Raw genomic sequence first — 15,132 nt, forward strand, 5'->3', positions numbered from 1 at the left:
ATTCAACATACAAAATTTACAACTTAAAGGTAAGCCTCTTCCAGTAAAAGAAGGTTTATATGGAATGAAAATAACTCAGCTGGACCCTCTGAAATTAGATATAGGACTTGTAATTTAAACTGTAATAGATGTAACCTTATTTTTTGCAAATATTCTGTTTAAAGATATTAAGTTTATACCTTCCAAAACAAATAAATAAAGACATCCCTTTAACTGTGATTGGGAGAAGAAAAGGTGCTTTTCAACAAAAAGATTCGTATGGATTAATTAATGAGCAGTCATTCTGACCTCGACTTGCAGTTCATCGTCATTAGACCATCTAGATTTTCTCTCCAAAATGCAATTATTACATTGAAATTCAGCTAATCCATGCATTATTCTTATGATTTAATTCCTAAAATGCCCACTACTTATTTAGTCTGCCTGTTTTGCTGAAAAAGTATTGTGAGAAGCAGCTCGGACACAGACAGACGGACATCATATCTTGCACCCAACACACGTTTATTTACAATATTTACACAGTTAATGTTGCACAAACCCAGTGCCTCCAGCACCAATCCCCCAAAGTGCAGGCCTCTCTCTCCAGTGACTGCCTTCTTCATGCCGCCTCCACTCCTCTCCAACATGACTCTTGTCCACTTCTGCCCGACTCCAGTTACTGTCTGAAGGGAGGCGGCCCCTTTTATGCACACCCGGATGGGATCCAGGTGCTTCCCGACACTCCTCCACCGACACTCCCCTGTGTGGCAGAAGTGCCGGCTGTGTCCCTGTTCTTCTTTCCCCCACCACTTCCGGATGTGGCGGAAGTGCTGAGGTCCAGGGCTCTCTAGGCACTGGGGTGTCCCCTGGTGGTGACCATGGGCCCCTAGAGGGTTGGGCTTCCAAGCCCTGCACCCGGTCCCCAACGCAACAAGGGCAGTTGCACCCTCGTGGTCTGAAGGAGGCACAAGCCTTCCTCTGTTCCTATCGGGCGTCCCGGCTGAGTACCAAGCCCAGCGGCCTGCCACAGTATATGTATCTTTTTTCTCTAAAAAACATTTTAAAAGACAGTCAACCTTCCTGGAATAAGAACAGGTGAGATGATACAGAAGGAGCTCCTGCCCACCCATCCATCCTTCTTTCAGACCGACATATAAGTTATTGCTCTTTGGGTCTGACCGTATTTCAGAATCTATTTACAGTAGGGTGAAATTTAAGGAGAAAATCCTCATAAAATATATTTTTTATTAATATTACTTGTACTAATTCTGAGTTTATATTAATCTTAATAAGTTCTTTGTAGTTTTAAAAAAAGTCCTGCGAAAAACAGAAAAGCTTAGTTTTCTACCTTATGGCATTGTTGATAAACTATAAATCATCTCTGTTACTTGATTAACTGTGGGACTGGCGTTTGGCTCTCCTGTTTGTTCTTAGGTGCCCACATCAGTCACAAAACCTTCTGGATAATCCTAAAGGCCAGGACAGAAGAAGAGTTTGTGTACAATATAATATTTACAGAAGGGATGAGAATTTTTTTCCCTTGCTGGAAGATATTTCATTATTTAAAAACTTCATTTTTATAACATTCAACAGTAGATACAAACAGAAATTTTGGAAACACATTTCCAAAACAAAATACTGCAGAGTGTGAGCCTGAAACATTTCACATGTATTATCTAATTCAAATTTCTTCCGGAAGCCAAATGAACAACATACAGTCAAATTTGCCTAAGAAGTTCAAAAGCATTAAGAGAGTTAATAAAGCATAAGATTGATCATAAAATCAGACCCCGACTTATACGCCTGTTTGAAAATATAACACTTCATTTTTTATTTTTTTTTACATCTTCTTGCCTCCTCCAATCTCTCATCAGTTTCTCAGACACAACAAATTTTGTTGCAGCAGTGCAGTTACCAATTTCTTTTGCTACTTCAACGACTTTTAATTTAAAACCAGCTTCATATTTTCTTCTGATCGAATGCTCCATCGTAGATAAGTGATGCTCTTGCGATAAAGGTGTATGTGAGATACACAAAACACAAAACAGTGCAATTGTCGCTTCAGAATAGTTTGGGTATTACCGTGTGGTCACATCCGCTTAATACATAGAAATAAAGGGTAGTGTGCCCCATGGTTACTCTCTCAGGTGGGTGTTAGCATATCGTAATCCCTTATACCAATAGCATGAGTTTTCCGCATTTGACTTACACGACTGACATCATAAAATACCAGAAATTACACTGTAAAATCAAGCCCCGAGTTATCCACAAGTGTATACGGTAAATTCCCATACCTCCTACACATTCCTATTCCAGAAGAATTATTGATCAGTCTTGAAGACTCAGACAACATCTCAATGTAACAACATCTCTCAAGTCTCTTCCCTTCAAAGATCCTACGGTACGGTGTGAAAAGGATCTTTCACTTAATATCTCTGAAAAAGATTGGAACGCTACCAAGCGTAGAATACATTCTAGCTCCATATACATAAAGCATTCAATTATTTAACTTAATGGGCTGTCACACACGTGCGATTAGGAGGCAGTCAAAAAGCTCAAAAGTGAGTGAAATATCGTGAGATGATGGATTGTCATGTGGTACGTACCTGAACCTCTTCTCTCAACAGGAAAACTGAAGAAAAATAATTGCCGCTATTTCCGGGTTCCAAAATATCCGCCATGACGTCACTTCCGGCGACTCCATATGGCATCACTTCCACCTCTCACCATAGACATCAATTCCAGTTCCTCCAAACTGACAGCGTTTCTGACTCCTGAATTCAGCTTCACATCATGCCAACCATTTCCTATTCCCATAATTCACTTTTCTATATAAACGCCATTTTGTTAAAGCAACTTAGTCAACTATTACTAAATAAGTACTCTTGATCCATTTTTGCGTCTTTTTTGCTTTATTTGTCTGCAGGACAATATACAGGGACGGTCCCCAAAACTTTATTTTGTGGAGTTTCCTTCCTTTATGGTAATTGTTCCACAGAGCACATTTACCTTGTTTAAGATCCAACCTGTAAACGTTGCAGTCTAGCTCTTCATCACTGGGCAACATATTTTGGGCCTGCACCAAATTAACCTCATTCTGACAAAAATCTTTGAATGCCTATCAGACAGCCTTGGTGTCACAGTCACTGCTGACCCCATTAACAACTGTGTTTAATAATTATAATACATTTTATTTATACAAGGCGCCTTTCTGAGAACTCAAGGACACCGAACAAGCAATAAATAAATAAAAAAATAAGACACATTATAAACAACTTAAAACATCAGAAAAAACAGAAGATATAAAAATTTAAACCAAACAAAGCCACTGTAATCATAAAGAAAAAGCCATTTTAAACAGATGCGCTTTAATTTCACATTTAAAGGTTGAAAATGATTCGATATTTCTGAGCTGAGTAGGCAATGAATTCCAGAGCTTGGGAGTAGAACAGCTGAATGATCTGCTCCCCATGGAGGTTAGACGGGCGAGAGGGACGGTCAGGTGGATAGAGGAAGAGGATCTAAGGTTACGGGAGAGAATGGCAACATGAAGAAGGTTGAACAGATATGGAGGGGCGAGGTTATGAATGGCCTTAAATGTTAATAGCAGAATTTTCAAATCAATTCAAAACTTAATCGGGAGCCAATGAAGTTGCTGCAAGACTGGAGTAATATGGTGAATAGATGAGGTTCAAGTAATGATGCGAGCTGCAGAATTCTGGACTAGCTGAAGCTTATGAAGAGATCTATTAGAGAGACCAAAAAGGAATGAATTGCATTAATCCAGATGAGAAGTAACAGGATTGTGAACAAGAATGGCAGTGGTATGGGGAGTGAGGGAGGGGAGGATGAGATTAATATCACGTAGGTGGAAATAAGCAGACTGGGTGATGTTATTAATGTGAGATTGGAAAGATAGAGTACTGTCAAGGATGACACCCACACTCTTAACCTGAGGTGATGGGGAAACAACGGACTTATCAATCACAAGAGAAAGATTATCGGCTTTGGATAATGATGATTTTGAGCCAATGGGGAGAACCTCAGTTTTGTCACTGTTTAATTTAACAAAATTCGAAGAAAGCCAGGATTTAATTTCAGCAATAAAGTCAATAAGCGAAGATGATGGAAAGGAAGAGGTGGGTTTACTAGCAAGGTAGAGGTGGGTGTCATCAGCATAACAGTGAAAATTAATGTAATGTTTATGAAAGATATTGCCAAGGAGAAGAAGGTAAATAATAAACAGAAGAGGCCATTGGACAGAGCCCTGGGGCACACCTGAAGTAACAGCAGTGGGTTGGGATGTGAAAGTTTTAAGCTGAATGAACTGAGTGCGGCCTGAGAGGTAGGATCTGAAACAATCAAGTGGATTGTGGGTAACTGCAATCAAAGATAATCTATTAAGGAGAGTGGAATGACAAATAGTATCAAAGGCCGCACTCAGATCAAGAAGGATGAGAATAATAATTAAACCGCAGTCAGCAGCCATAAGAAGGTCATTGGTAATTATAGCAAGTGACATTTCTGTACTGTGAAGGGGGCCAAAACCAAACTGGAACTTTTCATATAGATTATTATGAGATAAGTGGGAGTGAAGTTGGATTGCTGCTATTTTATCAAACAATATTGGAGATAAAGGGCAAATTAGAAATAGGGCGAAAATTATTGAAGTTAGTAGGATCAGCACCAGGTTTTTTCAATATTGGGGTTATTGCAGCAGTTTTAAAAGATGAAGGAACAGAACCAGTAGTGAGAGAAGAGTGAATTATGGCAGAAATGAGAGGGACCAAAGAGGGGAGGCAGGCTTTAACCAGAACTGTAGGGAGGGGGTCCAGCTGACAAGTAGATGACTTGGATTTACAGATGAGATCTGAGTTTTCTGAGGAAGTGGGAAGCTGGAAAGAAGAAAAAGAGTGAATAGGTGAGTGTAGTTCAAAAGAAACAGAGAGAGAATCTGGACCGAGGTGCTGATGTATGCTCTGGATTTTCTCATTAAAAAAGACATAAGAGAATTACAGAAAGCAGTCGAATAAAGGTGAGATGGTAAAGAGTCTGGAGGTTGTGTAACATTATTAAGTAATGAAAACAAAGACTTGTTGTTACCTTTATTACAAGAAATTAACTGAGTGTAATAGTTAGATTTGGTTTGTGCTATACAGTCCTTGTAATAAAGTAAATGAGTTTTATGCATCTCTTTGTGGACAAAGAGTCCGTTTTTTTTATATAACCGTTAAAATTGCCAGCCCTTTGCTTTCAGAAGCCGAAGTTCAGGCGTAAACCAGGGGGCAGAAAAAGAAAAAGAAACAGATCTGGATTTAGCGGAGCAAGAGAATTAAGAATGCCATTGAGACCAGTGTTATAATATGAGACCAATTCTTCAGGAGTGGATAAATTATAAAAGTCCATTTGGGAATCAATTCTAGAAGACAGAGAATTTAAACTAATATTCTTAATGTTATGAAAAGATATGAGACGGGGGAGCTTAGTAATAGAAAAAGTAAGTTTAGCATTAAATGAAAGGAGAAAATGATCAGTTATAGTGAGTTCATCTGCTGTAAGATTGAGAGGGACAACACCAGAGCAGCAGATCAGGTCCAAGATATGTCCTTTACAATGGGTGGGAACATCAGTGTGCCGCAGTATCCAAAACTCTTCATGCAAGATAAAAAGTCTCTAGTGAGAGGGATATTGATATTGACCAGATGTATATTAAAATCCCCCAACAGAACTATATTTGAAGTAATTGTAGATAAATGGGTAAGAAAGGTAGCAAGATCGTTGAACAAATCATTGTTTGAGTTGCGGGGGGCGGTAGATAGTTGCAATGATGGTAGGAATAGGCCCAGACAATTAACACACAGTTGATTCAAAAGAGCTAACAGCAGGAGCAGGTAACGGCAGGACTTTCCATTTTTCGCGATAAATTATCGCAACACCTCCTCCACGCCCAGAGGCACGGGGGTTGACAAATGTAAACAGACCCCAGTGGGGTGGATTCATTAAGTTGAGAAAAGTCTTGAGGTTGCTGCCAAGTCTCGGTTAAACAGAGAAAGTCAAACTTACAGTCAATGAGGAGATCCTGAATAAGATGCCCCTTGCTCATGAGTGAGCGGATGTTCAGTAGAACAAAACTAACAATGTTGCTGTCGCTTTGACAGTGGTGGTAGCCGACTGAGCTAGGCTGGCCAACACGCTTTGGTCAGCATTCCTATCCGTGTTGTGTGGAGGGTGCCAAGAGTTGGACCAGAAGGAGATAACTCCTTTTGAGGCATCTATTCGGAATTTCTGGCGGGACCCACGATGGATGTATCTCCGACGAGGGAGAAATATGATGTCCGGGTTGAAATGCAGCACAGAGAGCAGAGACACAAACTGGTGGAGACGCAGTCGAAGAAGCTCAGCAGCTGAGTACTGGAGGAGGCCCGTCACAGTTTGGATAGCGAGCGACAGAAGACACCAAACAAACATTAACCAGGTGAATATCTTACCAATACACATTGTAGGTGAGGCCACAAGCAGCTCACGTGTCCAAAGAACAAACCTGGTAAGTTTCGAAACGGGGTTAGGCTGAAGCTAATGCACACACAGCAACGCAGAGATATCAGCAATAACGGCAATATCACCAGCAAAATCACCAGTCATAGCTAAAATTAATAGTCTAGTTACCGGCGAGCAGTGGTGACCAGTCCCGCCAGCGTTCACTCAAACCGGAAGTCAATGACTTCATTCTTCTCCTTCTTCTTCTTTTCTCTATCGCCTCCAACTCCTCACTGGCAAGCTCTATTCACTTTCATCCGACTCCGGCTCCCTTGCTGGAATTAGGCAGCCTCTTTTATACCTCCCCCGGATGTGCTCCAGGTGCTTCCTGATCTTCTCTCAGCAGCACTTCCTAGTGTGGCGGAAGTACTGCCTTCCAGGGATCCATAAGTATCTGGGCCCCTCTTGGCGGTGACCAAAGGCCTCAACCGGGATGAGCTTCCAAGCTCTGCTCCTGTGGCCTCCACGCAGACTAGGGAGGCTTTCCTCCCATGGCCCAGTGAAGGTACTGCTCCTCTCCTGGACCATCCAGGCGTCCCGGCTGGGCAGGACCCCCAGCCATCTGCCACAGCTGGTTTGGCTGCATTTCCTACATGATCAAGGGTTTCCTCATGTCCCAGCTTCTCTGAAATGCAGTGCATCAAGACATATTCAACTTTCAACAATTTTAGCCGAATCCAAAGGAGGCATCCAAATCCAAAGAATGGTAATGACCACAACATCAGTTCTCCAGATTCTAATCTCTACTCACTTATGCACCCTCTGTGTAGAGTTTGCATGGTGTCTGTGGAATATGGCCGGCCGTTTATCCCAGCTAATACCCCCAAGCCGCCAGGTGGAGCCCTATCTGCAACATAGAGGTGCCCCGAGTTCCAGCAGGGCATCATGGACAGTGGAGTTTTTCATCACAGCCCTGCTGGATACCATGGGAACCTCCAGGGGACGCTGCAGGAAGGTCCAGAGACTTTTATGTGCCCTATAAACCGGAAATATGTCGTAGTCATAGCGACAGGAAGAATGACGTGTTTCCGGGGTGAAGAAGAAGAGTTTTTATATGACCCGGAATTGTTCCTAGTCACATGGACAGAGAGGGCGAAACACTTCCGAGTGAAGGACTATAAAAGGACTAAGGGAAATCCCAGACGTCGAGCTGAGCTGGGTGGAAGGGTGGCAACGCGTCTGGGAGTGGAGGATTGTATTGATTAGTGATTGATTATTGATTATTTATGAATATTGTGGAGAGAAAGGTGCTTGGTGCACAGTATTATCCATATTACTAACCGAAGGTTGTAAACCGGATATGGACGCAGGGCGCTGGGCGCAGGGCGCATCAAGGTGCACGCGTACTGCCACACTGCACAGAAAACACAGAAACGAGAAGATTGTAAATCGGATGTCATGCGCACTGCCGCACTGCAACGAGCCTGCCACCTGTAAACTAGACTTGCTCTAATCCACTGTGCCAGTAATGTAGATCACATAACGGTCATTCAGTTTGGCGCCCGCCCCAGAATCCAGAGTCAAATGCAGCGGCGTCCCAAAATGCTGTGGCGCCCGCACCAGAGTCAAACGCACCGGCTTCCCAAAATGCAGCGGCTTCCCAGAGTCAGTACGTGGCGCACAAACAACACAACCTGTGAGCTGCACTTGCTCTAATCCCCTGGGCCAGTAATATAGATCACATAACGGTCACAGACTCTAACCCAGCGGCTTTCCACACTCAGTGGCTGGCACACGAACACCACAACCTGTGAACTGAACTTGCTGTGCAAAACTCTGCCAGCAGTCGGTGTCAGCACAGGCAACAGAATCACGTCTCCACAAAACGACACCACTTTACTGCAGATATGCTTATGTAGTTAAATGACATTTCCCCAGACCCACCCACCCTCCATGATACGTCATCCATCCAGATATCGGATGGAACAGAAACTGATTGCCATTCTTGGATTTCCGATTCGCTGGCGAATCACGGGCTTACTAGTTATAAAATAAATAATAATTGGATTTTAATCTGGTGTCTGACGTCTGATCTGAGGGTTCAAGGGGACAACAGTGCCTCTATATTTCACAGTGGCGTAGTCTTGGCAGGATTCTCTGGCCGTCGGTTTGGCAGAGGACCTGAATTTAAAAAATTTCTGTGGACAGAGAACCCCAAGAAGACAGCGTCAGGACACATAGAGAAAACCACCATACTCAGTAGGCTGCGCTGCATAACAAAAGCCTCCGTAAACATCAGTACGTGATGGGTAAGAAGTCTGGGAAGAAGAATGGGGATCGCCCAAAGGAGCAGACCCTAGACGATGTTGCGCGTCTATGGACATTCCTGACGGGAAGTGAAGAAGCCAGAGCGATGATTGATGCCGAGAGGACCCGGGCGTTAAGGCAGCGGGATGGCTGTTGGGCTTTGGACGTACAGGACAACCTCTATAAACTAAGAGGATGCAATCGGAGTCCAGAGGTATGTGCCAAAAAAACGTCCGATTCGCCGAGACCTTATTTTAATTACTATTCAGAGGCCTGTCTTCTCGTTTCTTAAGACGAGTCGGAGATATACTTCCCACCTAGTGAAGATGGCCGAGATGACGAGGAGTCTAGCCCATATAGGAGTCGAAAGCTGGGGATCCTATTCGACGAGAGTAGTCACGTGGACTATCCCGGAGCAGGCTGGGAACACCTAAAGGACGACAATTGATCATATGACCATGAGGATTACCTTCCATTTGCAGAAACTGGGCACGTGTTCTCCCCAGATGGATTATGGGAAGGAGAAGGTCAAACACAGTCCATAGGTGAGGTCGTTGTTTCCCCGACGGAATTGAGCTCCCTGAAAGGGAAAGGGGAGGCAAGCGAAGCAGCACTAGCTTTAAATAAAGGTAATGAGGGATGGGGGATGACTGAACGGTCCGCCGCTAAATTAGAAAAGGCGGAGTGCAGTCGACAGGTAGCGGCGTCCCAGCCCTCTGAAATGCGAGACTCCAATTCTCAGAAGCCTCCGCGAAGCCCGTCAGAGCACGTGACGACAGCGGACGTGCTCATTGGCTCCCGGCCGGCAGGTAACAAGAATGAGGAAATAAACTTGCTTCCGGTCGAATTAAATAACTCTATGGACGTGTGGGTACTCGAGAAGCTAATCGAGCCCGTACAGAGTTTCTTGCAGATGCTGACAGAGATGGAGAGCAGGATAAAGGAACTGGGAGCGAAGGCCGAAGTGCCACTGAAGAAGGTGGAAGAATATCTACGGCGATTTGGTCGGGAGTCTACCGTTATAATTGTTTTGGCGGTACAGGTGAGTTTTACCGGTACCATACAGAATATGGAGACGCAGAGTGAGATGGGCCCGCGTTTAATAAGTAGCAGGTGCCAAAGCACTGCGTGCCCTACAAAAGAATGTGAACCAATGACCGAGTGGGCGAGGGAAAACCCGATCGTACCGAAGCAGCTGGACAGTGCTGTCTTCCGGAGCGATGAGGATCTAAAGATGTCCCCACCGGTCGTTGTTAAATTGAGAGGGGTGCAAACAGTAAAGGGGCTCTCTTTTACTAATAGAGAGACTCAGACAGTGCACAAGCCCCAGAGTAAAAAGGAAATCCCAAAAATAAAATGGGGATCTCCTGATAAAGTAGAGCTGAGAACTGAGAGCTAAGCTGCGGCTGTGAAACCCTCCTCGGTGGACAAAGGGGCGGAGCGGAAGTTTCCTGACTGTTTCCAGTCTCGCAGAGGGAGACCATTAGGAGAATGGCGGCTGTGTTATGAATGCCGCTGACCGGGCCATGTATAGCGAAGTTGTCCTTGGAGAGCAGGAGATCAGAGGTCCTTTTCAAATAATATTCCTTCAAGGTTCTCTCGGGAGTTTACTGGATGACTCCAAGGCCCGACCAACACCTCCTCCTAAAGGAAGACCTTCCTCGCGGGGCTGGCCATTCCGAATTATAATTCTTCACTGCGGGGGGGAGTATTGTGGAATATGGCCGGCCGTTTATCCTGGCCAGTACCCCCAAGCCACCAGGTGGAGCCCTGCCTGCAACATAGAGATGCCCCGAGTTCCAGCAGAACATCATGGAGAGTGAAGTTTTTCATCACAGCCCTGCTGGATACCATGGGAACCTCCAGCGGACGCTGCAGGAATGTCCAGAGAGTATTATGTGCCCTATAACCCGGAAATACGTCGTTGTCATAGTGACAGGAAGAATGACGTGTTTCCGGAGTGAAGAAGAAGAGTTTTTATATGACCCGGAAGTGTTCCTAGTCACGTGGACAGAGAGGGCGAAACACTTCTGGGTCAAGGACTATAATAGGACTCTGGGAAATCCCAGACATCGAGCTGAGCTGGGTGGAAGGGTGGCAACGCGTCTGGGAGTGGACGATTGTATTGATTAGTGAATGATTATTGATTATTTATGATTATGGTGGAGAGAAGGGTGCTTGGTGCACAGTATTATTATAAAATAAATAATAATTGGATTTTTATCTTGTGTCTGACGTCTGATCTGAGGGTTCAAGGGGACGACAGTGCCTCTATCTTTCACATGTCATTAAACAAGATTTTTATGAAAGTATGAGTGTGGTACTGCACCCCGAACTGAATTGGAATATGTGGGTAGATAAAACTTAGTACCCTGCCCAATGTGAGTTCCACGCTCACATAGTGAGATATAAAAACTATACTTGATGTAAAGCCACACACATTCTCATGGCAACCCCCTGTGCAGACTTTTCTGCTCGGTTTCGCAAACTGATGACCTGACACCCCATCCAGGGATCGTTTCTGCGTTGCGCTATTTTTTTTTTATTTTTTTTTGTTAACTGGCACAACCCCGTATAGATGGAATAATTCAACATGTATAAGTTAGATTTTACAATGTTCCATAAAATTAGTATTGTAAATTTACAGCTGTTTTTGCATTTATTACAGAGCTCATTGTGTGGCGCTTGGTAACTTGGAGAAAAAACATGGAAGGACAGGAATTGGTGGTTGGTACATTTGACAGACACAGTTCTGCTGCATTAAATGATTCCATTCAGGGCCACTTGTGTGTTACAGCAAGAATCTTGCAGGAGGCAGAAACAATCCTTGGGCTCATTTGGCTGGTAGAAACAGGCACCCAAGGAGAATTGGCATCACAAGCAACTGTCTCATACGATGATGCGGACACTTTGACCATCATGTGGTTATTGTGAAGCTCTCATGCCAACTCCATAATAAGCTGCCTTCTTTCTAGCCCAAGCATTGCGAATTCAAAATTCAGTGAGGTTAAATGCTTCCAATTCAAGTAGGTTATAAAAAACGGCAACAGGCCACCTGTAGCTCCTTCCTTATATTGTGTAGAGCATTGCCAGCTTGTCAGTCACATCCATTTCTACTTACAGAAGTCATAAATATAAAAAGGTGAGTTTTTATGTTTATTTCCAAAAGTGAGCTGTTTAAATCATATAGAGAACTAAATGCCTTGGTGCAATTGTAGTCTGTCACTTTGTTGAGTTCCCTTCTCTAGAACTTGAACTTTATTGGCATATAACAGAGTTGCTAAGACTTTCTCTTGGTCTTACATCCATACACAAACAAGGTACATGGAATTAAACAGCACAATATACAGTAAATGATGCCATCACATTATTTAAAGTAATCAGAAATATGTAACACAGTAAGGTAAAGCAGAATTGCACTCCTGCTCAGTAATATATGAGGTAAGTCCTATATAAAATAAAACAACTTATGCTGCATGAAGGAGAAAAAAAATTAGGAAATAACAGAAAAAGAGAATGCAGATGCAAAGAAACCGCTTTATGCCTACTAGGAGTTCTTCTTGCCATTAGTAACCAGTAATATTTCCTTGATGGTAGTAAAAGAGACAATTGACTGCTTGAATGTAATCTTTACTTATTTTTCCAGCATGTTGCCTAGGACTTGATGTTTACAGGACCTAAGTGGAGTCCAGTTTCAGGCCTACAATCTTTTCTGCTGTCGGAATAACACACTGTAGCTTACGTTGCAAGTGAGCAGATGCATTTCCATACCAGACTGTTATTGAGAAACTGAGGAGAATTTCAATAACCGCTCTATAAAACTGCACCAGCACTGGTTGGGACAGGTTAAGCTTCTGATAAGACCAGTTACCTTTTCACCTCATGTCAGATTATAAGCGATAAGAGGGCCAAGAAATTGATTCTCCCTTGTTGACAGTGACATCATTAATAATTAGGGTGTAAGAAATAAGGAGTGTCTCCTAAAATGAAAAATCATTTTCACTGTTTTCAGGGAATTCAAGTTCAGATTGTTAAGGGTGCACCAATAGGCCAGTCAGTCCACCATTCTGGCATCTCATCCCTGTCTGTAATCAAACCAGATGGGGTGGTGTCATCAACAAATTGTAGCATTTTAACAGACGGGTCTCTGGAAGTGCAGTCATTGGTGTACAAACAGAAAAGACGAGGATGGGACACAGAACACAACCCTGAGGGGACCTGTGCTCAAGATCAGGAGCCCTGACTGATATTCACTCATCTTCATTGTCTCACATCTGTTACTTAGAAAGTCCAAGATGAAGAGACATGGGACAAAGTCCACACTCATACTAAGAAGTTTGTTATGGGTAATGTTCTGGTATGCTTGTATGAAATGTGGAACTGAAATCCACAAATAATATCCTGGAGTAAGTAGCTGGAGAATCTAAATGCTGCAAGAAGTAGTGGAGAGCCATATTTACTGCGTTGTCAACTGTGTGGTAAGCAAACTGTAGTGGGTCAAGAAGAGAATCTGTGACAAATTTGAAAAGCTGAAGATTTAGACATTTAGATGACTTCATTGTTACAGATGTCAGTGGTATGGGCCTGTAATCATTTCGACTGAAAGTATTTTGCTTCTTAGGCACATATTCATGTGCTGATGCTTAGACGGCAGACACTCATTCTTGGCTTCTCCATCTAGAGACTGAATGCAGCCTTCACAGTCGTCAATACTGTCATTGGGAAAAGGTCTCTGGATGTGTGTCTGTTGTGACAGTTCTCCTACCACAAGATGTCACGAAACTGTGAACGTTAGGGTGTTTCATTTTTCCAAAGATGTGATTTTCATATGACTTCTCAGTGATGTAAAAGATATACATGCCAAATTTCAAGATGATTGGATAATATATAGGGGTTGCACACATTGATCACTTTTATTTCAAACTAGTGAAATTTCTAATATTGAAGTGCTTTGTACTAATGGGCTTCTCATGTATTTCTTTCATGGCAAAGACAATACAGTGCATCCAGAAAGAATTCACAGCGCATCACTTTTTCCACCTTTTGTTATGTTACAGCCTTATTCCAAAATGGATTAAATTCATTTTTTTCCTCAGAATTCTACACACAACACCCCATAATGACAACGTGAAAAAAGTTTACTTGAGGTTTTGCAAATGTATTAAAAATAAAAAAACAGAGAAATCCCATGTACATAAGTATTCACAGCCTTTGCTCAATACTTTGTCGATGCACCTTTGGCAGCAATTACAGCCTCAAGTCTTTTTGAATATGATGCCACAAGCTTGGCACACCTATCCTTGGCCATTTTCGCCCATTCCTCTTTGTAGCACCTCTCAAGCTCTATCAGGTGGGAAGCGTCGGTGCACAGCCATTTTAAGATCTTTCCATAGATGTTCAATCGGATTCAAGTCTGGGCTCTGACTGGGCCACTCAAGGACATTCACAGAGTTGTCCTGAAGCCACTCCTTTGATATCTTGGCTATGAGTTTAGGGTCGTTGTCCTGCTGAAAGATGAACCGTCGCCCCAGTCTGAGGTCAAGAGCGCTCTGGAGCAGGTTTTCATCCAGGATGTCTCTGTACATTGTTGCAGTCATCTTTCCCTTTATCCTGACTAGTCTCCCAGTCCCTGCCACTGAAAAACATCCCCACAGCATGATGCTGCCACCACCATGCTTCACTGTATGGATGGTATTGGCCTGGTGATGAGCGGTGCCTGGTTCCCTCCAAACGTGACGCCTGGCATTCACACCAAAGAGTTCAATCTTTGTCTCATCAGACCAGAGAATTTTGTCCTTCAGGTGCCTTTTGGCAAACTCCAGGTGGGCTGCCATGTGTCTTTTACTAAGGTGTGGCTTCCGTCTGACCACTCTACCATACAGGCCTGATTGGTGGATTGCTGCAGAGATGGTTGTCCTTCTGGAAGGTTCTCCTCTATCCACAGAGGACCTCTGGAGCTCTGACAGAGTGACCATTGGGTTCTTGGTCACCTCCCTGACTAAGGCCCTTCTCCCCGAATCGCTCAGTTTAGTTGGCCGGCCAGCTCTAGGAAGAGTCCTGGTGGTTTCGAACTTCCTCCACTTACAGATGATGGAGGCCACTGTGCTCATTGGGACCTTCAAAGCAGCAGAAATTTTTCTGTAACCTTCCCCAGATTTGTGCCTCAAGACAATCCTGTCTTGGAGGTCTACAGACAATTCCTTTGACTTAATGCTTGGTTTGTGCTCTGACATGAACTGTCAACTGTGGGACCTTATATAGACAGGTGTGTGCCTTTCCAAATCATGTCCAGTCAACTGAATTTACCACAGGTGGACTCCAATTAAGCTGCAGAAACATCTCAAGGATGATCAGGGGAAACAGGATGCA

The 15,132-nt window shown here is 43.5% G+C and overlaps 1 long non-coding RNA gene across 1 annotated transcript in view; it reads left to right on the forward strand.

The window, feature by feature from the left end:
• The first annotated feature begins 4,506 nt into the window (after positions 1-4,506).
• Positions 4,507-15,132, forward strand: part of LOC127527034 (uncharacterized) — a 335,886-nt gene continuing 325,260 nt past the window's right edge. Inside the window, exon 1 of the long non-coding RNA XR_007934392.1 lies at positions 4,507-5,571. This is a non-coding gene — a long non-coding RNA (uncharacterized LOC127527034). The remainder of the gene's footprint in view (positions 5,572-15,132) is intronic.

The sequence above is a fragment of the Erpetoichthys calabaricus genome, chromosome 3, assembly GCF_900747795.2.
Source record: "Erpetoichthys calabaricus chromosome 3, fErpCal1.3, whole genome shotgun sequence".
NCBI lineage: Eukaryota > Metazoa > Chordata > Cladistia > Polypteriformes > Polypteridae > Erpetoichthys > Erpetoichthys calabaricus.